General features: G+C 40.9%; 1 protein-coding gene across 1 annotated transcript in view; it reads left to right on the top strand.

Annotated features, from left to right (window-relative positions):
* Nucleotides 1–27,583, top strand: part of chrm2a (cholinergic receptor, muscarinic 2a) — a 71,803-nt gene that overhangs the window by 21,290 nt on the left and 22,930 nt on the right. The window contains exon 3 of the mRNA XM_029461529.1: nt 6,731–6,880. The gene's annotated coding sequence lies outside the window, so the exon portion shown is untranslated. The remainder of the gene's footprint in view (nt 1–6,730; nt 6,881–27,583) is intronic.

Here is a 27,583-nt window from a genome sequence, read left to right as displayed (position 1 = left end):
CAGAATGAACTTCTATAAATATGGTGGTGGAGTGACAAAGATGAAATTGGACTTCTCAATTATGCTCTGAAAAGTAAAGCAAAAAAGATGCCTGAAGTTGAACACTTTTCTGGTCCATTTTAAATCTCAGATTTACTTATTTGACACGCAACATTAATCATAAGCAACTTTTCCATCTGCAGATTCTGATCTTCCACCCAGTCATTTGTTAACAGCACAAAAGGTTTTACAAACAAAATCATTTTATTTGCTGAATGTGTCCGATGGCATCTGGACAGAGTTCACGCTGTGTCATTGAAAGAAATGGTTTTTTGAAGATTTTTCAAATGTAAAACTCCCTGCTCAGTATGTGTTGTGGTCACAGTTCTTAAAAAGAAAAAGAAAATCTGAGGAATCAGTATCAAGATGGCTTATGTTAAAAAAAAACATACTGTTATCAGATTTCCAATATCCAAACTGCACCGTTGTGACGAAAAGAGAGCTGAGCCAGAAGGCAAAGCTCTCAATCTACCGGTCGATCTTTGTTCCTACCCTCACCTATGGTCATGAAGGCTGGGTCATGACCGAAAGAACGAGATCACGGGTACAAGCGGCCGAAATGGATTTTCTCAGACGGGTGGCTGGCGTCTCCCTTAGAGATAGGGTGAGAAGCTCAGCCATCCGTGAGAGACTCGGAGTAGAGCCGCTGCTCCTTTACGTTGAAAGGAGCCAGTTGAGGTGGTTCATCTAGTAAGGAGCCACCTGGGCGCCTCCCTAGGGAGGTGTTCCAGGCACGTCCAGCTGGGAGGAGACCCCGGGGAAGACCCAGGACTCGGTGGAGAGATTATATCTCCTCTCTGGCCTGGGAACGTCCCAGTCGGAGCTGGAGGATGTGGCCCGGAGAAGGGAAGATTGGGGTTCCTTACTGGAGCTGCTGCCCCCGCGACCCGATCCCGGATAAGCGGTAGACGATGGATGGATGGATGGATTATGTCGGGCTATAATGTAAAGTCTGAGAAACAGAAATTGAAGAGAAAGCTGGAAGGAGTGAACAATTAAAACAAATGTTTTATGGAGCTTGTTTATGACTAAAGGAACATACTAGAACACGCAGGGAAGGACTACATTCAGAGATTCAATTCTGCACAAATAGGAGATAATGAGGAGGCAAAAGAAGTACAGGAAAAAGACAAAGAAGAAGATCTTCCTCTTTGACTGCTGCACACAACCATGAGATGTAGAAATATTGAATCCACATAAAAGGTTTTGACATTGTGCTCACCAAAGACTATAAACACTTGAAGCAAGACCGATCTGGTTTTGAATCCTGAATCTTTGAAATACAAACCAGCTCCCATTCATAATACATCGCTGCCTGAAGGACGTCCAACCACTTGTTGACCCATGTCCACAACAACAACGGCACATTATTATCAGGAATATTACTCTATTACTCATTTCTATTGGATTATTATTGCTTAGCCATGGACATGTAAACAGCCTTTCAATGTCGCAACTGGTTGGGAAGTCAATTGTAACTACTATATATATATAGGGTTAGGGTTAGGATATAGGGATGACAATCACTCCAAGATGTTCTTACGTTTTGTTTTTAAAATCTTGATATAGACAAAGTAGCTATAGTGGTGAATAAAACTTGAGTTAAAAATACAATTCACTATTACAATCTTTACTGCAATATACCAATATATCTGCCGTAAACTACTTTTGGCTGAATGGTACAACTGTTGCACTGTGTAAGGACGTACTGCAGAGGGAAAGGACTGGAGGATGGCAGACACCAGCGCACATAGCTAAGTAAACTCTCTGGTCTAATAACGAGATCCTTCTGCCCTGAGGTTAAACAGATCCAATAATCACTCTCTTTGTTTGGTTTGGGTTTTGCATTCATCTAAGTGTCACCCAGAGCGATGGACGTCTGTGTGTTTGCAGCTCTCCTGTTTCCCTCAAGCTCAAACATTTGGCTAAGTATGCATGTGAAGAAACATCCGCCTACTGAAAATAAGAGTGATGTCTACATTAGTCAGAGAATTAATTAATGCTGAAACTTGTCCATGCATGTTTAGTGACTTATTTGGAGTTCTTGATCGATCAGAGCAGGCAATTAAATGAAAACATTCACCAGCAGACCATGCTTATAGATCCATCATGTGTATTGGAAGTCCAGATATTCCAAAGAGATCCAGAGTCAGTGGAAGATTGATGCATCGGTGTGTAAACAGGCTGAGAGGCATCCTTTCAGACAGTTATATAATCAAGCCTTTTTTATCCAGACACATGCCCCCATGCTGGGATGTTGGCTGAGAGCAGATAATGAAGAGATAGTGTAGACGTCCACTGAGATCTATGACCAGGTTCAGACTTGGAGAAGCAACCCCTCCCTCCTCCCCATCATAATGCTGATGTTGCAATAAAGCATCAGCCCACACTTCAAGGAAGCACTGGCAGTTGCAGTCAGGGGACACCAAGTACTAGGAAATTGCATTACAGGCGTTCCCTTCGGAGTATTTAAAAATGGAAACACTGGAAGGCTTGTTTTATTGCTTATGCTTTCGATGAGGTCTTTCTAAAGCACTTCAGACAGTTCATAGCTGTATGCACATGTTTTTGTTATAAGACAGTTAACACTGCACTCTTAAAGGGATCTCTTGGAGATACAGATGTCATCAGACATAAAAAACTAATTTCACAGAGGGGTATTTTGAGGTGAAGTTGTGATATATGAAAGTGTACTATGAATGGTTTCATCTCCGTGGATATCCAATCTAGCTTGGTGAGCACCTTTTCTCATTTTCCATAACCTGCATGCCACATCTTTCTCTTTTGTCCAGTTCTCTACTTCATGGAATTTCACTGTATTGCCATGAAGAGGTAACCCACAGTGAACCATATTCATAATAAAAGCATAAACATTTGAAGAACCTTAACATGGCAAAATAAAGTAGAATAAAATAAAAAATAATAAAAAATGAATGTCATATACCACAAATTTAAACGACACATTAGCACGCCTAGAAATGCAAATTCAATAATGTATTTTTCAAGACTTTGTCCATATGTCCACTGTATATCAGGGTTGTCCCAAAAGGTCGAGTGTAGTGTGGGTAGATCGCGCACCATTAAAAAAAAAAAGTGTGGGCACCCCTGCTGTATATAATACGTGGACTTATTCACCGTGACGATGCCCATTTGTTTGTTGACTGTGGTTTTGAAGCCTCGAGTTTGACGCTTTGACCGTCGCCATGTTGTTTTTTTGGAACCAGAACTGAAAGTAGAGGATGGAGTACAATACAACCGAACGCTGAACAAGACATTTTTAGGCGACAAAAATATAACAATTGAAGCATATCCTGTTTCATCTTCTATTTTACTCTAAATGGGAGCATAATGTACAAAAGGAACATCATGCTGTATTAAAAAAGACTTGGACCTAGCGATTTGAGACCATAAACCCATTAGGAAAACACCAAAGTAAGGGGGGGAGAAACGAACACAATAGGAGGGTTAATGCAGGGGGCGGGAACCTTTTTGGCTGTGAGAGCCATAAAAGCCAAATATTTTTTAATGTATTTCCTTGAGAGCCATATATTTAATAAAATTGAATGCAACTTTATGCGTGCATTTTTAAGTTTAACACATCTCCAAGTACTAAAAGCGCTATCAGTGTTTCATTGAACAGATGCTCTTTTATTAAATAAACTAAACGCTTATGTTATTTATCTCATTTATGAGCACGTTTCAGTGTAATAATAAGCTTTATTTGTATAACACCTTTCATACAAGAATTGCAGCTCAAAGTGCTTCACAGCAAAAACATTACAATTAGTACAAGATTAGACAGAATAAGAGCATTTACAGTACAATAATCACAGTGTCTGTCTGAAGTACAATTATAATTCATAGGTTCCCGACCCCTGCCTTAATGTGTCTTAATGGTTATTTAGAAAATTGTTCCATTCGAAAGATATCAAGGTTTAAAGGTACACTGTGAAGATTTTGACCACTAGCAGCGCTATGGAGCAATGTTTTTATGAATTGGTCCCCCGTTCGTTTGTTTGTTTGTCCCGAGGAAGCAGTTCCACACTATTCCACTGATTTAACAATAGGCAGCGGTAATGTGCAAGGATACTAATTGTTAACATGATTTAACAACAGAACTCCACAGGGCACCTTTAAGCAGAAGTATGTTTTGTGGTGTTTTACACCCACAGGGTGCCAATCTTTTGAAAATGAACTGAAAATGACTGTCAGCGATCAGTAACGGAGACAAGCTGCCATCAAAAAAAAACATTTATTAGCACCGTTATTAATGAGAGATTGAACAATAACCATTATTTAACTATTCCGGCTGAATACTGCATAAATCTGGGACATAAGATCAGGCAGACCATCCCGGTGTGGACTAACACACATCTACAAAATGTGAGATGTGATTTTGTTGGCAGTCCAGCCAGATCCTAAGGCATCTCATTAATATGTATCTTGAAGGTATCGGTTAACACGTGTGAAAACAGAGGTAGGAAGAACAAATCTGATTGCCCACACGATCATTGGGATACATTAGTTTAGGTTGAAGATGCCAGCCACAAAATGTACAATTGTTTAATATTTGAAAATAGCACAGAAACTAGTCTGCGAAATATCCGAGCAGTTCCACAAGCATGTAGCAAACGTATGGTGCTCCTTAGTGATGACAGTCTGCTGTAAAGGCCGGTCATTTATTTGATAAGAGTTCCCCCTCCTCCCCAGAGGTTGAGGTAATTCTTGGGAGATTAAGGTGATAGATTGTGGATAAAGACAGCAGCCCTGGTCAGGCTGCGCCCAGGGAGAACATACACTTTATAACCTTGATGGACAGTTTCACTGTCACACACATATACAGTAGGTCCACTACTTGGAGAAGCAAATAAACTTATCTTAGGTCATGCCACTTTACAGCCAATCAGTATGCAGTTTGTCATCTGTATATGTTAAGCTTTAGTTCACATTTAATCAGAATTTTCAGATTTGCCCATGGGGGAATTAACTGCCTGTCGGTGGGGGAGATGGCAATCCACGTCTAAAGCTGCCTATTCGATATTGTAAACCTTTATCATCATCTGACAATTTTATGAATAATTTCCATCATCTTATAATGCGGCAGAATTGCTAGGAGCCTTCAAATCCTCATCCGACATGATTAGAGAACATTGAAGTACACTTATGTTTTTGCAATGTCTGATCAGACTTACGGCTTTTCCTATTAGCATAATAAATGATTTAGAGCACCAGAGATCATTAGGCAGATTTTCACCATGGGGAAATCATTTGGACAATGTATTGTCTAACAATGTGAGACTACAGCGATGCGTCACACGGCCTCAACATGTTTCAGCCTCCAGCTTTCCCCAAATCCTTCACTCACTAAAGCCCTGCTGGTGTTTGCTTTCTGCCAAAACAACCCTCATTTCTTCAAGGCAGCCGTTTCGTTTCAAACGCGGGGGCATCTGTGTTTTCTCCACTGTCTTGTGTTCTGTGATTAGTCATAACAGTGAATGGCATGCTGCAGTGGTTAATGTGTCCACGCAGTGACATGCCATAAACACAAGTTTTTCATCATCTCACTACATCTCTTCACCAGCGCAGACTGACTTAGTGTACTAAACACTGTAGCCTCAGGGTTTATCTCTGTATCAGCAGCTTCTGTCTTTCCCTCAACGTCTTCAGCTCAAGTTATTCCTCTGCCTGCAGTTCAAAAGCAGGTGTGACATTGTTTAGTTTTTGCTCTTCAAATGCTAAAGACATAAACAGTCGCTTGTTAAGAGTTGATTTTTAATAAGCATGCAAGGCTTGGGTTAAGACATTTCTAAACTGCTGTAGTTCCTGCAAGATTCTCTGGCTGAAATTTGCATTTAAACACGAGGTATGCCTGTTAGCGGCTCATCTGGAAATATGAGTGAGAGTGCTACAGCACTCTGGGATAATGGTCTCAGAGGACTGTAAGTGAGGGCCCTCCCATACAGGGTGCGTACATATAGTGAACTTAGGCCACAGTCATTTATATAGTAGGCGGTCAGAGCCACCATTATTTTCTTTGTCTTCCTGTAAAACATAAACAAAATGTTTAATGACTCGTCTTGAACTTGGATGCCATTTATTCCTACAATAAATATTTATTTAACTTTTTGTCGGCAAACTTTAAGCACAACCACTATCATTCAATCTTCGATGTAGTTTGACATTATGCTCATTCATTTTATTGCAGAGAAGACAGTTAGCTTAGCTAACACCTCTTGTAAAACCTGTTGTCTATACACTTGAATGTGATAAGAGATATACCATGTTAATGTTTACGCTTTAGAGGTGCTGGTATGCAGATTCAGTTTTGCCTTGTTTCCAGACTTATGCTAAGCTAAGCTAACCGCCTCCTGGCTTTAGCTTCAAATTTAACAGACAGACATGAGAGTAGTCTATCGATCTTCTCATCTATTTCTCGGCAAGAATACAGGAAAGCATCTTTCCCGCAAAACTGGAACTAGTCCTTACTCTTACCATAGATTCTTTGCAACAACTATAAATATTCCCATGGATATTTAAAAAATGCATTTTAAACAGTTGGCATTGTACACGCCTGTCAGTGAATGTAATGTTTGAAAAGCATGCAATTAATGTGCATGTGTGTAACATTTTTGGGGTGACTTGAAGGCAGCCCATTGCTCAAATACTCATTTACTTTTTTCTTTTTTAACAGTGGCCATGGCTATTAACCATGAAGCTGGAGCCAGACCCGCCCATCGCTTCCTTCTGTCAAATAGAGCCTCTCTGGTGCTACATTGAACACACACTCTCCGAGTATGCCATCCAAGTGCGAGAAAGCCCAACGGACTGCTTAACACCCGCTGTAAGTACTAGCACACTCTGACACCAGAGTGATAGCTTTTGATTGTTTACTCATGACACTCACACCGAGTCAAACCCCAATAGAGAAACTCATCCTCAGCTCCGATTTCCCAATGACTCATTTTCAAATTATGCCCCGTCTGTTCAAATATTGTAGTGAGGTATCACACCCACATATTCTGCACACATGGTGTACACATTTATATTTCTTTAAATTTATTCAAAGAGAGTTATGTCTTGACATATGTTTTGACCTGCTGTGGGTCAGTGCTCGCAATGAATTTCATTGACATCTGACAGGAAGATATTTACATATTGCATACCTCGTCTAAAGCACAATCCCCTCACACAACCTGACAGGTAGCATTAATATATCATGTATTCAGACACTAAATGTATTCATCATACATAATAATGTAGTCATTATGCATATAGGTAATTTGTTGAATGTGCATGTCAAATTATATCTGATATCCATTGAAGAGCTACCTGCAATGTTGTGCACTGAAGTCTTCAAATGGCTAATGGTTGTTGGACCATTGTGTACATGTCAAAGGAGTTACAAGAGCTTGTCCTCCAATAATCGATACAAAACAGCTTTTGACCATGAACTAAAGAGTAGAGTTGTATGCATTGTGCTACAGTAATACTGAGACCTTCAACATAGAAAACAGTCTAGTGCTCACAAGGCTTTACAGTGCCAGGTGGATGGGGTTAATTGCATGAGGAAAATCATCGTAGTCATTAGTTGAAATGCATACTAAATTGGCATACCATTTTTAGCCATACTAGCTGCATAGCTCTTATGCCACATTGTCACTGCATGGTACGGCACGGCTATACTCAACTCGGCTGTTTTTGGTTTTCAATTAGTAAAAGTTGTGAACAATACCTGTTTTTTTTGGTACGACCTCAGTCAAGGTTCCAAGCGAGCTGAGCCGATACTAGAAGGTGGAGTTAAAACACTGCAGACCACTGATTGGTCAGAGACAATTGTTGCTAGCGCCACAGGGGCCTTCTGCACAAAGCCGGGATTTTTAAATAGCTAATCTACCGTAAATAGCAACTGCAATTTCTTATCCACTCGACCCAGATTTTACACACTACGCCGTACAATTGACAGTACATATGTTCCTCTATTTGGTTGGCGATGAAAGGATTCAGCGAGTGTCTCGCTGAAGATGATGTAACAGCAGTTTCACACGGAGTTGCTACGGCATTCAGCTGAGAATCCCGCCTACACTGAGAGTACTATCCGCAATGAAAAACAAAATAGAGAAAGGGACCTGCTACCAAAGGTGAGTCGAGCAGAGCTATACCATGCAGTAGAAATGGGGCATAATGGTGTCACTGTGGGTCCGTCTGTTGGTTTACCACTTTGGTCCACTTTTGTTTTGTTTGAACTTTTATAGCACTGCAATAACAATTGTCAAATCGTTTCATTTGGCTCCGTTTAAAGATTCACAGTGGGAAGCCCAGCGATTGCATCAAAGGCCATCATATCAGGTGTCACTCTGTCATGCCAGACGATCTCTGGAGACACAAAGAACACCATGTTTAGATTTGTGCGAACACTTGATATCAACAAACGCACTTCACTCTGCGGTAATGCTCGCGGACATAATCAGCAGACATGGCATCTGCACGTATACGCACACTGACACACACTACTGTTTGATGCTGTTCCACCAACAACACTGTCAAGTGATGCTGTCCAGAACCATATCTCAAATGGAGTTGCGGTTCTTTTAGTTCACTGAGATTGTGTGTAATGTGTGTGTGTGCATTTGTCTGTCTAACTGCATATCTGTTGCTCTCATTTGCATGAGATTGCATGTCTCGTGTGTGTCTAAGTGGCTGCATATTCATCTGTCATCTTTTTTTTCCTTTATGTGTGTTTGCACTCCCCCAAAGGACTGTCGGGTCAGTGTCGTGTCAAGCCAGCCAAATCCCTGGCACAGATTAACAGGAGAGTGCAGCTGCCTGCCTTTGAGGGCAAGAGTAGTGGGAGCAGTCGCACCAATTAGGAACCGGCAACCCGGCCACCAAGCCCTACACTCATCCTGGCTGGCTCAAGATAACAGAGCCGACACACATGCTCAGACAGATAGGCATGCACAGGGATGCCGCAAAACCACTCATAACTTCGTAGCTTATACATATGCAACACAGTGCCGAGGATCATCCATTAGCTGAAACAGGGGCCTGAGCGCGCTGCTAGAAGTGTCAAATATGCATGAGGGAGTGGAGGTATGTGTCCCATAATCCTCCAGGCAATTAATACAATTGTTTCCAAGGCAAAGCACCATAGATGCACACATCAAACCTCTCCTTAGGCTCAGTGAATTTTAAAGGCAGACTAATTTACAGGTACGTTGGCCAGAGGCTTGCTTTTATGGATCGGAGCCGTCTGGAAGCCGACGGTGGGCCATGAATCGAGAATTTTACGCAATGATGAATGGGGCTCTGGGGACAACACATTCACAGTGAAAAACCCTGCTGAAAAAACTGTGTTTAAAGATGAAAAGCTTTCTGTGTTGCAGATTGGATTGAATTACTAATTGAGCAGTGATTTGGTGTTTGATTTGCTGAGCTGAGCTGTTACAAGCCACACAAACATGCAGTTGTAGACTTGACGGTCATAGAGAATTCCATTTCTTCTTTATATATCCAACTGTTTTCATTGCATCACTGCTCCTGCGGAGTATGTCGTCGTGTCGAGTATATTGTAAAGCATTTAATTCTGCCTCGCTTTTTGTTGTTGCTTCTGCAGATGTTTTTAGCCTTCAGTTAGATATTGATTGAAATGTTCAGCCAGTGTGAGGAGAGGGGTGGTGTATTCGGTCGGCGGGGAAGAAGGGATCGATTGTACGTAAAGTGACAAGATTGAGGAGGCCCACTTTGACATGTTATGCCTATTGCCGCCAACAGACAAAGTGTGGGCGAAAAGGAGCAGCGGAGATTGATTTCTGAGATCATGAATGGCGTAAGACTTATGAATCAGTCGCCCAAGCTATACTGCTTGAAAATCAGTCAACTATTTGTCATAGCGCTGTGGTAATGTAAGGAGTGACAGCCTGTTTGATTTAAGATGACAAGTAAATACTGTGGTAATGAATAGGCCAAATACAAATTCTGATAAAAGTCCTCACAGCACTGGCAATAATAACCTAGTGTGTAAAGCACGTACACCGGTAGTATATCTGATAATGCGGGTATTGCGGGAAGCCTGCTCAGGCACATAAGGGATTTTCTTGTGCATAATTCACTGGCAAGGCATGAAGCTGATATAGCCTCTCCTCCTCTTATGATCATCCATCAGGTAAAATTGCTTTCTTCTAACATTAGGCTGTCATCAAGAAATAACAAATGTAGCCATGCAGAGCAACACATGATTACAGGGTAATAATGCCTCGAGGTCAGAGGAATGTGACCTCATTCAGAGCAGCCTATTAAAGGTACTAGTCGCATAGCAGTCACCAGGGAATGGCTCATCTTCATCCAAAGTGGCTGCAGTCAGATGACCAGTGATGTCTGTTTTTTAATCACTGTACCAGCAGGATAAATACGACGAAACATGTAAATACGACCGTGATGTTCTTAAAGAAAAACATTTGAGGACAAAATTAACTGGGAATCTTAGAGAAGCGTTCAAAAGCATGCCGAAGCATGATTGAGAACGTTTCCATCACTCTTTGTTTCTGAAGGGGCATTTCTCAAAAGACATCTCTCGCCGATAGTTGAGGGCTATTTCGAGCCCCACATTTTCTCTGATTGATATTGTGTAAATCCATCACTATAATCTTCCAGGAAATTGCACAGGCGTTTCCAGGGGTCTAATCGAGATATGGGTACACTCACATTCTGAGTAGGAGTGAGAATGAGGAGGGAAATGAAGGTGAGGTAAGACAAATGGAGGAAAGACCTGCACGGCTCAAGGATGGATGTTTTCAAATCTGAAACAAATATACGCAGAGACAGTTGGCCAGAGCATGGTGTGTTTGAGGGAAGAGAAAGCACACAATTAATAAGTAAGCAGCAGGATAGAGTAATTGAATAGAGGGGGAAAAAATATTTGACACGCGTCAGTGATCTCAGTTTCTTCCATCCCAGTGTTCCCCTTCCTGTGTGTCCCCTGCAGTGTTTCTGGTTCCATGTGCTGTATAGCCAATTACCCAAGGTTGCAAGTGATTAACACACACTAAACGATAAGCACAAACTGGATTCAGAAGCAGAAATGTGGTTGCGCGGGGAGAGACAAATTCAATACATGATAAAATCATTATCGCTTTAAGTATAAGAATGTGAGCCCAAGAATAAACTGGGGCGCTGGGATATTGGAGATTTGTTCCTTTACTCAGCATTCAGTGAGCTTCATAACAGGAGGCTCTGCACAAGCAAACACAGCATGGCATATCATCACAGCAAGTGTTTGCACATGTGGTTGTGTGTGTGTGTGTGTGTGTGTGTGTGTGTGTGTGTGTGGGGAGAGTTAACTGAATTGCGAGGTCTAGATGGTATTATTCTTTGCAGGGGGAAGGCTCAAAGGACGTTATAATGAATGGAGCTTGGGGAATGCAGAAGGTGTTTCTGATGGAGACTCTGAATTATTGAAAAGGAGATGCATGCACTGATAATATGGCTAACACCCTTTCAATTAGCTAAATTACAGTTATACCAAACCTAATAAAGAATGTTAGACGGTTTGATGTCTAACTGGAAAGAAAAGTCAGCAGTGTGCTTCATGCTCTTTGTATAAAAATAAGTCCTTCGCCCTGCAGACCCGAGCTCAGCTTATGTCCGCTAATAACAGCAAATTTAAAGAAATTGTAACTGGCTGAGAGCCATGTTCCCACTAGATAACTTAGATTTGACAGCCCACTCCGCTCAGCCTTGGATAGCTCCGTGTGTTAGTGCTTACAAATAATGTGCAAATATATTCTAATAACTGTGTTTCGCTGATTCCATCTTTGATACATTTTATTTGTTACCTACATTTTTCTCTCAGCTCCTAATCAAAACGCAGGAGACAATTGGAAATTTATGTGCATACATACATCTTTAATATCACAAGTGTGAGTTTCTCTGACATGGTAATATATTTTAATCATCTCAGGATTTCAGTAATTCAAATGAGCAGGTTTTTCCAGACGGGTGGGATTAGCGATGCTCGGCTAAATGTGTGTAGAGTGGCTAAACGCCGTGTGGGATCGTGTCGTTGACTGTGCAAATGCTTGTATGCTTGTGTACGTTTTTATATGTAACCACCTGCGTGTAATAAGCATCTGACCCTGCGTGGATCATTTCCCCTTCTTGGTTTTAATTAGGTTGTAAATATCAACATATGAACCATTCTCTTCCGCCGTGTGAAGCACGTCTGCAGCGTATGCCGTTTGCTCTGCTGGACGAAGGACTGCTGTTCATCTTTTGTCTTATGTCGACTCTTCGGACAATTACAGAATGTGAATGACTCAAAGGCAGGGCCAAGAATAGCTGCTGTCTCTCACTTCCTGAACTCCATTCCTCTCAATATGCATTACAACAGAAGCTGGAGATACGCGTCCTGGCAACCACCAATTAAGGCCACATATCCTTCACATGAGGGCTATTGCTTAATCATAGCTCTGAGAATAATGAGCTAAAGTAAACTATAATTACTGAAACCAGGTCATTGATTACAGTGCTGTCTTTGACTGGCCCTATGGGAATTCTAGGGAGGGCAACTTCTCCAATATCCTCTTTATAGCAACATGTTACCTTATGGCTTGCAATAAAATCCATTTATCATGTTGAATTTGTAAGTATTATTCATAGCACTTTCAAAATGTTGCCAAATTCTGCTATGTTCAGCCATGGAGATTGATGACGACTCGTTCCAACTAAACATATATTCCCACTACACCATTTATTTAGTGTGCAATGATAAATCTATTCATGTGTATTGAAAATGTGAATTATGTTTGTTTGTATAGATTTTCCCCCCATATGAAAAAGTGGGGAAAGACACGACAGTGGATTTAAGAATAGTTTAATGGAGGTTACTTCAATCTGGGAGACATTTTAACCGTAATCCAAGAGCCAGAGGTCAAACAGTGGGTTAACAATATGGGTCAACAGAAGATACAGGAATTGTGTTCTTTTGAATGTTCTTGGGTTGTAAGAGACTCTCCTCAACAGAAAAATGGTAGCACAAGTTGAATAAAATGACTTATGTTCGCGTATTAGGTCTTAAAGGCCCTGTCGCACATATCCATATGACAGAAACTTATGCTGGCGCATACGAAAATTTGTCAGAGTCCAAATACGTCCAACTTTTCATCGGATCGGAAAAGTGAACATATACAGATACGCATGTCTAGCGTATCACTTCCTAATACAAAATGTATCAGACGAATGCCCAACGAATGCATAAGATATACAAAAATATGGCGTATACAAAATATCGGCAACAGCGCTAGTGTACGTTGATATAAGGTAAGGTTTAAGTAGTGTTCGTTAAGAGCTCACTGTGTTACGCTGGGGTGCGTTGTTGAACGCTGATGTTTTGAGCATGTTCAAAATGACCGGACGTACCCGACGTGTGCTTCATAAGATATGCAGACGTTACGTTATGTTAGACATACGTGAATACTTACCTACGTAAATACCTACGTGACTACGTTAGAGGAACGTTAGATATAGGCTACGTCGGCTGACGGTGAATCCTACAGCCAACTTATTGATAACGAGTGGATAACCTATTCCTACCCTACGTTAAGATGATGCCTGACGACGGAGTAACTTATTAAACGTGTTTCTACAGTACAGCTAGCGTTCAGCATGTTAGCCGCTCTCCAGCATCAGCATGACGTGAACCAGATGGCACTTTTCCAGCTCCGTTGTCCGGACGCTCTGATACGTTTTAAATAAGTAAGTGATACGCTATCAATGTTTGACATACGTATAATAATTTGTTATGTGTTCGTTATGTATACGTCAGCTACAACACCGCTGTGGAAAAGTTGGACGTATTTGGACTTGACACATTTTTAACTAATTTTCATATACGCCGGCATGTTTCTGCCATACGGAACTGTGTATGTCTGGCGTATTCGGCGTATCATCTGGGTCCTTCAAACAATCACAACATACCCTTAATTTATAACAACCTATTGCCGATATTTCGTATGCGCCGGCATAAGTTTCTGTCATACGGATATGTGTGACAGGGCCTTAATGCATTCAGACTGAATTTGAAATACATTTTAACCTCACAAATTTGACTGCTGGACTGATTGGACTGATACATACAAACTGTGCACAAGTTAGCTTTAGCTAGCTAGCAATGTATGCACTGACCATGTATGTTAGTATGATTTTGTATACAAACTTTTCCTTACTAGGAACGACGAGTTCAAACAGTCATTTTCCTTCAGACGCCTCTCTTCCGCTCTAGAACAAGAACATTGATATTGGATATCCTAGATCATATTTTGTTAAACATTTTTAGGTCCAATGCCAACATTTCCTGTTTGCTACAATATCTTGGCATGGTAACGACCATATTATTGGGGTTAGGAAAATACTCTGGTTCCTTTTAATTATAAGACAATTGTTAATTGTTGACGTAAATCAGGAGGTGCGCAATCGCCCAATATGTAATTCCTGGGTGGCTTCAAGATTTCGCAAACCTTTCGCTCAAACCCAGCTCCTGGTGTCTTTACGTCACACAGGCTCAGTGCAAATTTCCATCAACTTTGTATGTTATCTTTTAAAATGAACTTCCTGTTCAGTGCAACCCCCCCCCGTACGAAGAAGGTCATGGTGGATTATTGTGTTTACAATAACAATGGCCATACAGTACTTAACCATCCTTTAATCGTAGCCGTGCCAAGTCCAGAAATGTGCTGGCAAGAAACTAATTTCTTTTTATGGTTTTCGTATATGTACTTGTTGTTTGTATCCATTTCCTCAGAGAGTCTTGATAACACCTGAAGCAAAACCTAAACACAGCCAGAGGAATTTTCCTGTATTCACAGAAAGGCAATCTAAAATGGTTTCACCTGAGAGCTGCTAATTTAACTGCACAAGGGAGATAGTACAGTCCGGGTGATGTTAACCAACCAGGGAAGTATATTAGCAGTATGTCAATCAAAAAACAGCACTCTGATCGTACTGACAAAAGGAATTGAATTATCTGTGTCCACTGTTTGTCTGCAGGGGGGGAAAAGGACCATTGTGAATAGTATCTGATTGTTGGCGCATTAGCAGTGTGAACACGATAAGGCCGCTCTGGTCATTACCATTCATCACTGCTATTATCATTAGAATAGATACTCTCATAAAACGCCACACATTACCTCTCAGTGCACACATTATATACAGTACATCATTTTTTATTACAGGCTATTTTGCAGTCCCATCAAGTCAGTGACTTAGGAAATGTTCTCAGCCCCAAAAATGTGCATACATGTTACAGCCAGGCAGTCTGTGGGTAACAGGAAAAATGCAATTTTCTGCGTGACTTCTCACCTTTTTTAAGATGTGTGCGTGTGTGTCACCTGTAATTGCACTGCTGCTGACATTGCTTGTGACTTTGACTGCTGGTGCTAAAGGTTTAAAGTTAGTTATTGAAAAGGGTCGTATCTCAATAACATAAATACTTTGCTATAACGTTTTTATATCAGTCATCCCTCATACGTAGGAGTGTTTAGGTGGTGGTTGGGTGTGCAGCATGCCCTTGCCATACTTTATTTGCCATAACCATGAACCTTAAACCTTAAACATATGGTAATTGCTCAGTAATCAACCGAGAAAAGCGAGATAGAAGGTACTTGGGTATGATTCTAGTTCTTTAAATACATGTCTACTGATGCTCTATAATCACAAGGTAAGTGGAAGAATGTACGTACAATTACTGTGGGGAACATAATTATGATAAGGTCATAAGATCTGATCATGTAAGATGCATCTGTTTAGCGTTGTAGCGATCAATCAGAACTTATGGCGGGATTCATTGAAGATTTTAGATCCCCCGTTTCAGAGGTCATGTCAGTTTGAAGGCTCAGCAAAGACTTGCAATTATTATAATGATACAGGGAGGAATCGAGTTCAACCGATACCCAGTCCAAAACATCCTTTTTCTCTGACAGTAGAGAGGTAATGAAGGGATGTGTTCCAGGGTCACATCTGCCTCCCTGCTATGTTGAATCCAGATAATCATCAATCTATAAAATAAAAGTCCTCCAAAAGGATTTCATGATCAACTACAGCAGTTTAAGTACTCGGAGGCTGATTTAAACACTTACATCAGTGACAGACTGTTTTGAGTTTTGCTCTACATTAACAAAGCTTTGGCTTCCCACTTTAGAATAATGTTTTGACATGAATACAGCCCCGTGGAGAGTGTCAGCCAGCCACACAGTGTCCAAGATGTTCAGTTTATGACAACCTTCCCTCCACAAGAAGCTCTTTCTCCTTGTCCCGCTGCATTTTGGGTGACAGGATTGTTTCAGGCACGGTGACACACAGTACATGTAACAGTCTCTTTGACTTTGCTCTCTGCGAGGGGGCTGCCTCTAAGAGCACTTCTGCAATACATCCGTGAGAATAAAACAGTAATGAAGTGGCTGAAGTACAAGAGTTTTAACACGGTGCCTTTTGGATTTTTAGTGTATGCACTTTCATCATGGCTCCAGCACAATCCGCCAGATGTCTGATATTGGCGCACTGCACTAACAGAGCTTTCTGCAGCCAGAAAGCTCAGCCTCAGTGGGACAATGACCAGATTTAGGCAGGAAGAAAAGGGTACATGTCTCAGTCCTGAATGTGAGGTGTCAGCATTTGATTAATGTCTGACATCATTGTTCGTTTTGACTTGGGCAGGCTGATAAACTGAGTGAAATTTTTGATGGATGGCCACCTTCCTCAGAGATAAGGCTCATTTCTTTCCTTGGGAGGAAGGCAATACAGAAACTAGAGATTTCTATTTTGACTTTAAAGACCTTGTGTGTGTATCTCATTGGGGATCCTATTATCTGTTGGTCCACTGCAACAAGATGGCCTTGATTTGTGCACTCTTTCATGAAATGGCTTGGACACTGACTGAGGGATAGACCCGTTTAGCTTTCAAATCACAGATTGCATTTCTTGCAACTGAGCCAAATGATAAGATGCCAGATACTGAGTGGCAACCTAGTGTGCAGTGAGGTCTCAAAGGTGCCACATGAGCACATTAACGATGAATTTGTTTGTTTATGGCACATTGTTTTAGAGACATTATAGATTCTAAGTATAGAAAATACATTGTACAACACAGGTTTCAAGATGAAAAACAATTTGGAAATGTATGAGTTTCTGTTAAACACATGAACCCTGAAGAACTACGTCCTTAAGGGTTAGCTTAGACCAGTGGTTCTCAACCTTTTTTAGGCCAGCGCCCCCCCTATCCATTATCCAGGTCGCTTACCTTACCTTACATAATAAAATTTTCAAAAAAATAAACATTATATTATTAAACAAATGTTTTGTTGTTTTTACCTTCAATTGCCCTGATACACCATGTATGAAGGGAGCAAACAAAGACATTTTATTCAAGAGTGTTAAACAAATGCAACAGTAAGAAGTTTGAGATTCAAATTGTATTCAGTGTCATAGACTGCAGCCAATCAGGGTCAGACATTCAAACTGTAACTGGTGTTATACACAGCAGCCTCAGACATGTGAAACAATTTGCACTCTTAAGTGTTCCAACAATAAACAGCTACAAAGGAACAAGTCTGAGGTGCTGCGCTGCGTGTTAGCTCTGTTGATGTTAGCTCTTCTGGTGTTTGCTCTGCTCTGCTGATGTTAGCTCTGCTACTACGAGCAGGGCTGTACACACAAACACCCCCCAAAGACACGTGAACGCCCCCCTTTCTAAAATATTGCTTCCAGCGCCACCCCCGTTGAGAACCCCTGGCTTAGATATACGTGTCAACTAAATCACGCAGCTGTCGTTTGTATCATTTTCATGATAACCTAACCATTACTTTTTAGATGGATGATCATTAGGACGGCCAGAGCAAGTGCATGTGCTGGGTTCAAAGCAGTTAAAATGTGTAGAAACCAGCTGTGTTCTAAATTACTTATCACACGCTAAATCACTGGCTTTGCAATCATATGGCACATGGGAGAAATAATCATGTTTCATTAAGATTAGTCTCTTTTCCTACCTTCCTACTACAAATAAACATCTTAGGGTGCCGCTCTACATATTATAGTCACTGCAAATTCACCTCAAGAGGATATAACATTTATTGTCATTTACCTAACCTAAGGGCATGCCTGTATCTTACAGGTGCCTGCAATTGATTTCCAGTGCAGCCGAGCAAATTAAATGTCAACATTTATGATACGTGATAAAAATAAGTTGTATACCGCATAGGAGAAGAGACAAAAAGGGGGTAAAAGTCATGTTTGGTGAGACAGGACTTTGCTCATTCAAATAAAGTCTTGAGACTCTGGATTGCCATGAACATTTTGACCGTGGTCCCGGTTCATTCGTGGTCCCAAGAGGATGAAACGTACCTACATAGTGATTTTCTTCTAGTACCCCCATGAGGTTCCACTATTAGTGGTTTTGAGTGAAATATCTCAACAATTATTGGATTGATTGCCATGAAATTTGGTAGCTACTTTAAATTTCTGTCCCCCTCAGGATGAATTGGAGTCATTTTGATTATCATTCCTTTTGTGCCATTATCAGATCGAGGTTTTAATTTCTCCAACACTTTGGTTCATGACCAAATCCCTTCAAAACGAATGAAGCCTCAGCTGCACTTTATGTTTAGTGTTTCAGCTTTCTGAAACACACAGTCTGCATTGTAAAAAAAAAAACCTCATCCATTAAACTAAGCAACACTCCAGTTATAAACACTGAGTGTGTTCTGAGCAGGGCGAGGGCAACACTTTGTATGGCTCACTGGCATTCACCTTTTCTAATCTCTTTCATACACCTTCCTCATCTTCTCACTGTAATTATAGGCAACATTCACCACGGTTGATTGGCGGCCCTTGTAATCGTATTAAGTAATCCCACCACTGAATGGTAGCAACAGGACATTGTTCAAGAACTTTTTCTTAAGATGCTTAGGCTGGCATTGTGCCAGACATGACTCTATTCCACTGCTCTAATTTACCCTTTCTTGCTACTGAATGTCGGTTCACCTTGATCTGGCCTGAAGGTGTTGTCGGCTCGAGACACAATTTGGAGCTTTTTTGGAGATTAGCACAGGGCAGTAAAAAGGTCAACTCCACAAAAGAAATACTATTGAAAGCTTTTTACAGCTTTCTCACTTTGTGTTTCTTTACCAATTGTTGTTGGTTTGCTGTCTTTCATACTACATCATGGCAAGTTATTTCCAGTGGAGCTGTTGTGGAGTTAAAAGCAACAACATCTTAATTGAGGAAGAGCAAGAGAGAGACATTTAATTCAGCAGAGTGCAACAATGCCAATTACGTTTCAATATTGAGAGATCAAATTGTAAATGTATAACAATACCGAGAAAGCCACAGAAAAGGTCTTGAGACGCCATCAATCTGTAGTGTCTTCATTATGTGCAGCAGTTGCAGATAAGAGATGGGACAGGATCCCCGGGACTCTAGATGTTGATGGTGGTGGAGGAAGGCTAGAAAAGCTGGAAAACAGAATCTCACAGTTGAATCTCCTGGAACAATCTGTTGATAATGGTGGTGATGGGAGATGGGGGTTCTGCAATGATAGGTCTGAAAGGCAGCAGTAACGGATTGGTTCAAGGAATGCGGGCAGAAAGATGATTGGCCAGAGTTGACGATAAAGGAATGTGTGAATGTGAGAAACTCTGACTGCTTGGGAAAGTGAATGGGAACATTGGAGCTGGAGCAAATAGCAGGAAATCACCAATAGAGTAATGAATGCAAATAAAGGAAAAAACATTGCACACATTTGGGTTCAGAACCATTGGGGGAAGTTTCAGGATATCAATAACGCCTCTGTCTGGAGCAAGTGAACTTTCTGCAACTTTTTGAGGTACAGCTTCCTGTTGTAGAGAGAGTTGGGTGCCACAGCGTGCAACTTTACAGTAAAATGAACATGTCAATGCCATCTCTGTTAGCACAGCAGTCATTGTTGTTGCAGTTAACTGTGACCTAAAGAAAAGTTTGATCTGAGTTGCGTACACCAACCTGGATGTCCTGGATGATTGTGTTGCCGGGGGAAGTTTCTACAGTTGGTCCAGCGCAGATGGGGCAGGCCGAATGAATTAGATGTGATCAACTTTGCCCACTTTGTGTCATTTCTCAGACGCTCTCCTCCCTTCTCTACGACTCTGGCACAATGGAAAATCACTTTGTTTCACCAGCCATTATCCATCTGTCCCATTCATCTCAGCCAATCCAAGGGCCAGCCAAGAGGACAATTTATCTGTTCAATCTTCCAAGAACGACAAAGTACGGTCAAATATACAATTCAGACACCTGCGTTTGATTGTCACTCTATCAATAGCAATTATTGTTTACTTCAGAATTAATTGTTCAGGTATTTATATCACTTAGCAGGATTTTCAGAGCCAGACGTGCTGCCTGCTCTCATTACTCCTGAAGCTTTCACTTCAAGCTAGGTTTATAACATCCACCATAAATGCAGACTAATAGATTGGTTGTACTCTTGTCAACCGGCCAAGAGAACAGCATATTTTTCATCTATTTGTGTCACCAATAGCTCAGACACAGTATGTTTCACTGTCAACCAACTGGGATGTTTGAATATAGAAGAAAAACCTTAAATCATCCACTTTATTTTCCTTTTTGGATGTACTGTAGCTGTCTGCGTGGTGAATCATTTTAAATGACAGGCTGATGGGTGACATTAATCGTTTTTTGGCTGTCAAATGTGAATCAGAGGCCACATACAGAATCATAACATCATAACCCAAGGCATAATTGCAAATTATAGTTCTGAATGGGACTGTAAAATTCTCCTCCTGTCTGTGGCAAAATGGTGCCAAAGGGAGTGAAGTGTTATAAGAAGCAATACATCATTTTAAACAATGTTCTTTAAATATTTTGACACCGTGAAGGATTGATCCCTATAGTTGGGCCTAATCCTGACTTGTTATTTATATCTCTAAGGTTTAGATAAAAGAAAAAGACATCTAACACTTGCATTTGTGTACAATACAAAAAAAAAAAGATACAAAGTTACAGAGATCAATTTAACATGTTAACATTTTTGTGAATCACTGATCTGCTGAAATTGGAATCAAATTATTAATAAGGATGATCATATATATAGTCTACCTTGATGTATAGTATTTTACTATAGTTGGCTTTAGTAGAAACATGTGCTGTAAATGTTAAAAGGAAATTTAGTTTTTCACCTTAATAACATATTAATTTACAGTATACAGCTACATAGATTTTGAGTTACAGGTTAACCTTCAGTAATGCAGGTCTGAGTTTCATTATCTAGTTTGATCCGAAGTGTAGTGAGCTCTTTAAGCTTTCTCTAAGAATATCCATCCATCGTCTACCGCTTATCCGGGGTCGGGTTGGGGTCTCCTCCCAGCTGGACATGCCTGGAACACCTCCCTAGGGAGGCGCCCAGGTGGCATCCTTACTAGATTCCCGAACCACCTCAACTGGCTCCTTTCAACGCAAAGGAACAGCGACCATTACAGGTAATTTAGCAGACACTCTTATCCAGAGCGACTTACATTGAACTAAGTACAGGGACAGTCTCCCTGGAGTAACTCAGGGTTAAGTACCTTGCTCTGGCAGCCTGGTATTGAACTCCCAACCTTCTAGTGTTTTGTTCGGAAGGCGTACCACTAGACCAGGCCATACTGGTGTCTCTATCTCTAAGGGAGACGCCAGCCACCCGCTTGTACCAGCAATCTAGTTCTTTAGTTCTCTAAGAATAGTTTCAACAAATTAATTTCCCCTCAACTTCATTTCAAACCATCAGCAGAATCATCAAATACCTTATTGCTCTACCAATTTACCTAAATCGTTTGCAACTTACAAAACATGTAGTTCTGAACTTCTGGCAATTACATCAATGAAATCTGTAGTGAGAAAAAAACAATCCTCAGATGACGGAAGCTGGCAGAGGAAACTTCTTAGAGGAGCTTTCTACTAAGAGTGTGCAGTGACCCGTTACTGAAGTCGGGCCTCGCTGACTGCTTGCTACAGCCTCCCCAGTCCCTCATGCACAAAGCCGCTGCTTTTATTACTGCAAGGGTCATTGATAATGGTCCTTTCCTGACTGTTTCTGAGAGCAGAGAGGCTGCCCAGTGCCCACGGACCATGCAGTTGTTCATTTCCATACACATTGACATACACAGGAGGGATATGATGTGCATAATGGAGCTTCTACACACTGGCTTTTAAATGAAACTGCAAGTTTGCTCAAGACCTTCTTCCCTAAGGGCATCTCTGCATATGCACAAGAGGATGACAACCTCCAGCCTCCGATGCAGCTGCTAATCTGGGGTTATAAATCAAATTGGCAAAGCCACTCCCTCTCAGCCACATAAAGGCGGCGTAGCTGAGTGTAGCATACTGATGCCAGCCCCTAGAGTCTAGCTGCGGCAGTCCAGCTGGACTGACGCCTAGCAGTGCTTCTGCCCGCTTCCTGCCATCGCAGGCACACAGCGCTTAGCAGTGGTTTATCAAACCCACTGTGCCATGAAAGCATGACAGCGTGAGGCCTGCAGATTAAAACCACTCAGCGCTACGTCATTGCAAGAAGAAACGCACAACACTCTATAAGAATAGATTTCACAAAAGTCATCAGTCTGGGTTACAGCCAGATGGAATTATCATTTCCTTTCCATTTGCCTCTGCTGGGAAAGAAATTGAACTGAAAAACAATATTTGCTCTCCAAACTCTGACGGCTTATCCAAATTTGCTGAGTTTGGGCCCAGCTGTTTGATCTTGCAGTCCTTGTTCCAACAACGACACCCATCCACTCATGACTTAAAAAAGCAGTGCAGATCCAAAAAGTCCTACGCATGCATTTAAATCTCTGTATAATACAAATGAAAACTAACATGTAAGATATTTTTGCAATGGCATAACAAAAGCCCAAATCCTTAAAATGTATTGAACAGAATTCCCACAGCAGTACAGTATTACTTTCCTAAACTTAAAGCCAACGGCAGAAATTAAGTGGTTACGCAACGCAACAGGAGCTCTTCCGGACAATACAGCTTTTATAGCTCCTGCGTGGTGGCTAACTCCTACGAGTCCTGCCGGCTCGTATGGGAGTAAACAGATCAATAGGCCCACCTGAGAGATGGATGCTCACCTCCTCCGAGCAGCAGTGATCAAGCAGAGTCTACAAAGCCCTCCTTTCAGCTGCAGCCTAATGACGCTAATGGGCAGCTATGCTCTCAGAGACCCTTTATTACACTGATTAGGCCAACAACCTCAAATATAATGTCCTAATCTGATTAAGAGATGGACACAGCTGAGCAGAGAGGGACAGAATAGACGGCGAGAGAGAGAGAGAGAGAGAGAGAGAGAGAGCAGACTAATAGAGATGGGTTTTTGTTGTTCATGAATCCAAAGGCTAAATTGCAAAGAATTGACTGAGTGTGCTCCTCCTGATGTATGCTAAAATTTCACCTGTAAAGGGGTTTGTGGACATGTTAAGTGTTCTTGAAAATGATGCCACTTCCGAGTGGTGTTGTGTTTATTAGAAATCATAATTTGTTAGACATGACAGACTACACGACCGATAATGAAGCTTGTGATCTTTCACGACATACGTGATGTCAGACACGTCCCAGACACGTCCCAGTTAGTTGTCATCTTCAACGACACACTGCACAGGACAAAACGATCGATTGATGCAGACATACCCCTACGACGATCGGGTTGGTCCTATAATCCGTCTGATCTCTTGTAGTCTGAAGCAGGCATGAGAAGATAACCCTAGTGATGTCACCAGGGCCATCTCAGGTCGAGACTGAAGATGACACATCTGCAACAGGAAGCTTGCATTACAAACTGGAGTTTCAGAGTTTATAATACTTAATTGCAATCCAGTGAGAGTGTAATGTTAAGATGCTATCAAGGTGCATTGTGGGAATTGTAGCATTTTTGGAGCTTTACCCATCCTAGGAATTAAAACTCAGGATAGCTAATCTCTCTTTTAAACATGTTTTATGTCCCATGATGCTTTATGGAAGTGCAATTGAATCAGCCCCTTTATGATTTTATTGTTAGCTTTGCTTGAGCACATGTCCATTAGATTAATTAGCAAACACAGGCTAGCTAGTATTTATTGGCCCACACTGGCTCATTTGCAAATCAAAAAGCTGATGCAGATACTATATTTAGCTAAATCAAGCAACAGCGTACAATCAAATTTAATTCTAAGTTCAGTTGAGATGAGCCCTGAGAAAAACATTTTAAAATATGGATTAAAAAAATAACCAAAGACAAAATAATGCACGTCAGATGCAAAATATATTATGAGCTCCAGGCCGACCCAAAATCAATCATTTCCTCTGGGTCGAAACCTGTAGTGATGGATTACCACCCCCTGGCTGTCTGTGAGACAAGAGTGCCACTTTGTGTGTGTGTGTGTGTGCGTTTGTGTGTAGACTTCACTTCATTTAGCACTGCTCCACAGGGGAGCCAGGGTAAATCACAGAGACACGGAGAGAGAATAAACAAACAAATCAAAAGCATTAAACCAAGCAAACACAACATAGGAGGCTTTTTTAAGGACAGTTAAAGCTTCATTATCCACCTCAAATTAAATGCCTTCTTTGGTAGAGTCCTGGAACATGGTAAGCACAGGTTGCAGAAGAGAATTAACAAGCTGGCTGCCAATAACGGTGCCTTAAAATAGATATGGTGGATATCAACCATAATCTTATCCAGCGCTTCTCATTTTCATAGGGAAAGGGAGAGCATGTGTTGTTGTTAGAAATAAAATAAAAGTTCTTCTACATTTACTCTTCAATGCTTTTGACATTTCTAATAACAAAAATGGATTAAATGTGCACAAATATTTCCACTTTAAGACTTCAGTGTCAGTCTATATTTGTATGACCCCACCCACCATCTTACAGCTGCAGGCACTCAGTTGTTAGATGATCCAATTAGATGATGCAAGCGACCAACAGAGCTCAGAGGAGGTACACATCTACCAGATCTACTGCTACGACAACAATCTAATTCCCTTCAGTAAAGGGACCAATTACACATTGATTTGGAGACATCAGACACTGAAGATATTTCACAAGCCCAAGTACATACAAATGTGAAAATATACAATCATAGCCATATGATGACGCTTACATCAGAAATTATACAACTTTGATTTCTACTTGTGAGTTTTTTTTTCTTGTGAGCCTCTGGCTGCAGCTTTATATTTACCCTACAGACATTAGAGAGAGGTGTAGATCTTCTCATAACTCTCAGCAAGAAAGTCAAATAAGCGTATTTCCAAAAATGTGAAACTACTGCTTAAAACCAGTTGGGCTTATAAATTACAACTCATGAATCCAACACGATTGTCTTCTACATCATAAACTCATCCACGGGTAATATGCACTTCTTCAGTACTGTTTGCGTCTCTAAAAGCACCAAATGGGCGTTGAGCAAGTTATTCATGATTTATTATAGTTGACATTGAGCAACAAGTTAAAGTATCACAAGATGAACACAGGACACAAATGTTTTACAACTATACAACATTCACTGTCTGTTGTGGATCCAACAGACAGGGTTGATTTATCCGTCGTAACTTTATATCAAGCTGTCATTCTGTCTGTGGCTCAGAAGAATATTGAGAAGCCAAGTTGATGGAGAACCGTTTCTTTTCTCCAAGATTATTTATAGCTAAGAGTTTCTGGTATTATATATGTACTTTATTCATTGGTTAAATGAGCCATGTAGGAAAATGTCCAATCTCTAAATCATTGCCGGTGTGATTCAGCTCTTGGACGCCATCACTTACATCTCTTTAACTGACTGACTGCTAGATCAAAACCCTTTTTCATCAAGTGTGTTGGGTGGCAGCTGTCAGTATTAATCTTATCAGTAAGTTTATGACATACTATTTCAACAAAAGGTATTCTTGTGTTGTGAAGACAATGCATGTATTTGTTTAAATAGATCTAGTGCATTTCTGATCTCTGCAGCTTGTCAGATCTAATTGGATCAGCTAATGACTCAGTGGCTGCAGCTGTGAGGTGTTGGGTGGGGTCAGAGTTGCTGCACACACTGAAGGAAACAACTGAGCGTCAAAACTATGTGCAACAGTTTGAGAGCAGAACCTTTCTGCTTCGAGAGCTGAAAATACCTGACACAAGGAGTTTCTTTATCTTCCTTTTAACTCCTCTATGTTGCTTCACTAGAGAACCATATCAATCCATCACACTCCTCTGCAACTTCTGCGTTGGACTGTGCATTGTGAAGCTGAATTGGAAGTCTCTGAGTGTATATACATACAATATTACAGCTTGACATTTCAATTGAATGGCTAGAAAACGGCTATAGAAATTGTGAAGGTTAGTCTAAAAATAGGCAACAAAAATCCTCTTTGCTTTCTGGACAGTGTACAGAAATTGAAAATCTACAAAGCAGATATTATATTTTTAAAATTAAATAAGATTTAACAGGGACATTAATTGTAATAGGGACTTTAAAGCTATAACTATTTCAGCCACCTCAACACAGTGCAATCCTCCCTTTCCCAGAATTGCATCATTTATTTTACTTGCCAACAGCTTTTTTCTTTCTTTTAAACCAAACAAAGAAATGATGGCTAATAGCCTTTGAGTGAAACGGCCTGCAACACTGACACAATTACATTGCAGTGGGCCGTCTGAATCGCTTGCTCTCTTATTGCTTATAGGTAGTCTATATGCAGATTATGCGATTTATTGACAACGTACCAGAGAACACGCAGTAAATGAAACAAGATTAAAAGAAGGAGTCATACTGAAACGGGAGAAATTTTCATTTTGATCAACGTGGGGGAAATGCTGCACTCGTGTAAACAAGTGGAGGAAGCAAGATATCCGAGTGTCGCTGCGCAGCGCACTTACAACTTCCGCTTCTCATAATGGATCATTTTACTGTGGCTCTTCTGCTCTGCTCCTCCACTTTCACCTTCTGAGTCTGACTGACACCATGATTGCAACATAATGATGAGCTGAGACACATGTATTCTCCAGAGACGAGGCTGATCTTGGCCTTTCACTCGGGTCAATTATCCTTTTTTTGTGTAATCGGTCGTCATCTGAATCAAATAACAAAGGGGATCAAAAGCCGCCTTTCTCCCACTAAATTATAGACAATGACAAAGTCTGAGCAGAAATGTGGGATGAATTCATTGGAATCAATCTGAATTTATCATCGGCACTGTCACACTTGCGTAGGCACTCTAACACTCAGAAGCAGTGCACAATTTGTTAGAAGCTAAGTTTGAAGAGGCTCCCTTTTGAATTTTTTTGAGGTCAGATTTACCCCATTAGGCGGGGAAAAGGAAAAAAGCTTTATCCCATTTGTAAAAAGAATCACTTAGAGCATGAACACCTTTTAGCATTTATTATTAATGCAGAGGTGCCTGATCCCAATTTGCCATGTAACCATCCCTCCTGTTCCACGATGCCTCGCCTTGATTTCTTAATTAAAAAGTTTTCCATTGCAGCTATAAAGAAATATTGGTTAGACCACAAAGGC

Source organism: Cottoperca gobio, chromosome 23 (genome assembly GCF_900634415.1).
Source record: "Cottoperca gobio chromosome 23, fCotGob3.1, whole genome shotgun sequence".
NCBI lineage: Eukaryota > Metazoa > Chordata > Actinopteri > Perciformes > Bovichtidae > Cottoperca > Cottoperca gobio.
This window is presented reverse-complemented; position numbering and strand designations above follow the sequence as displayed.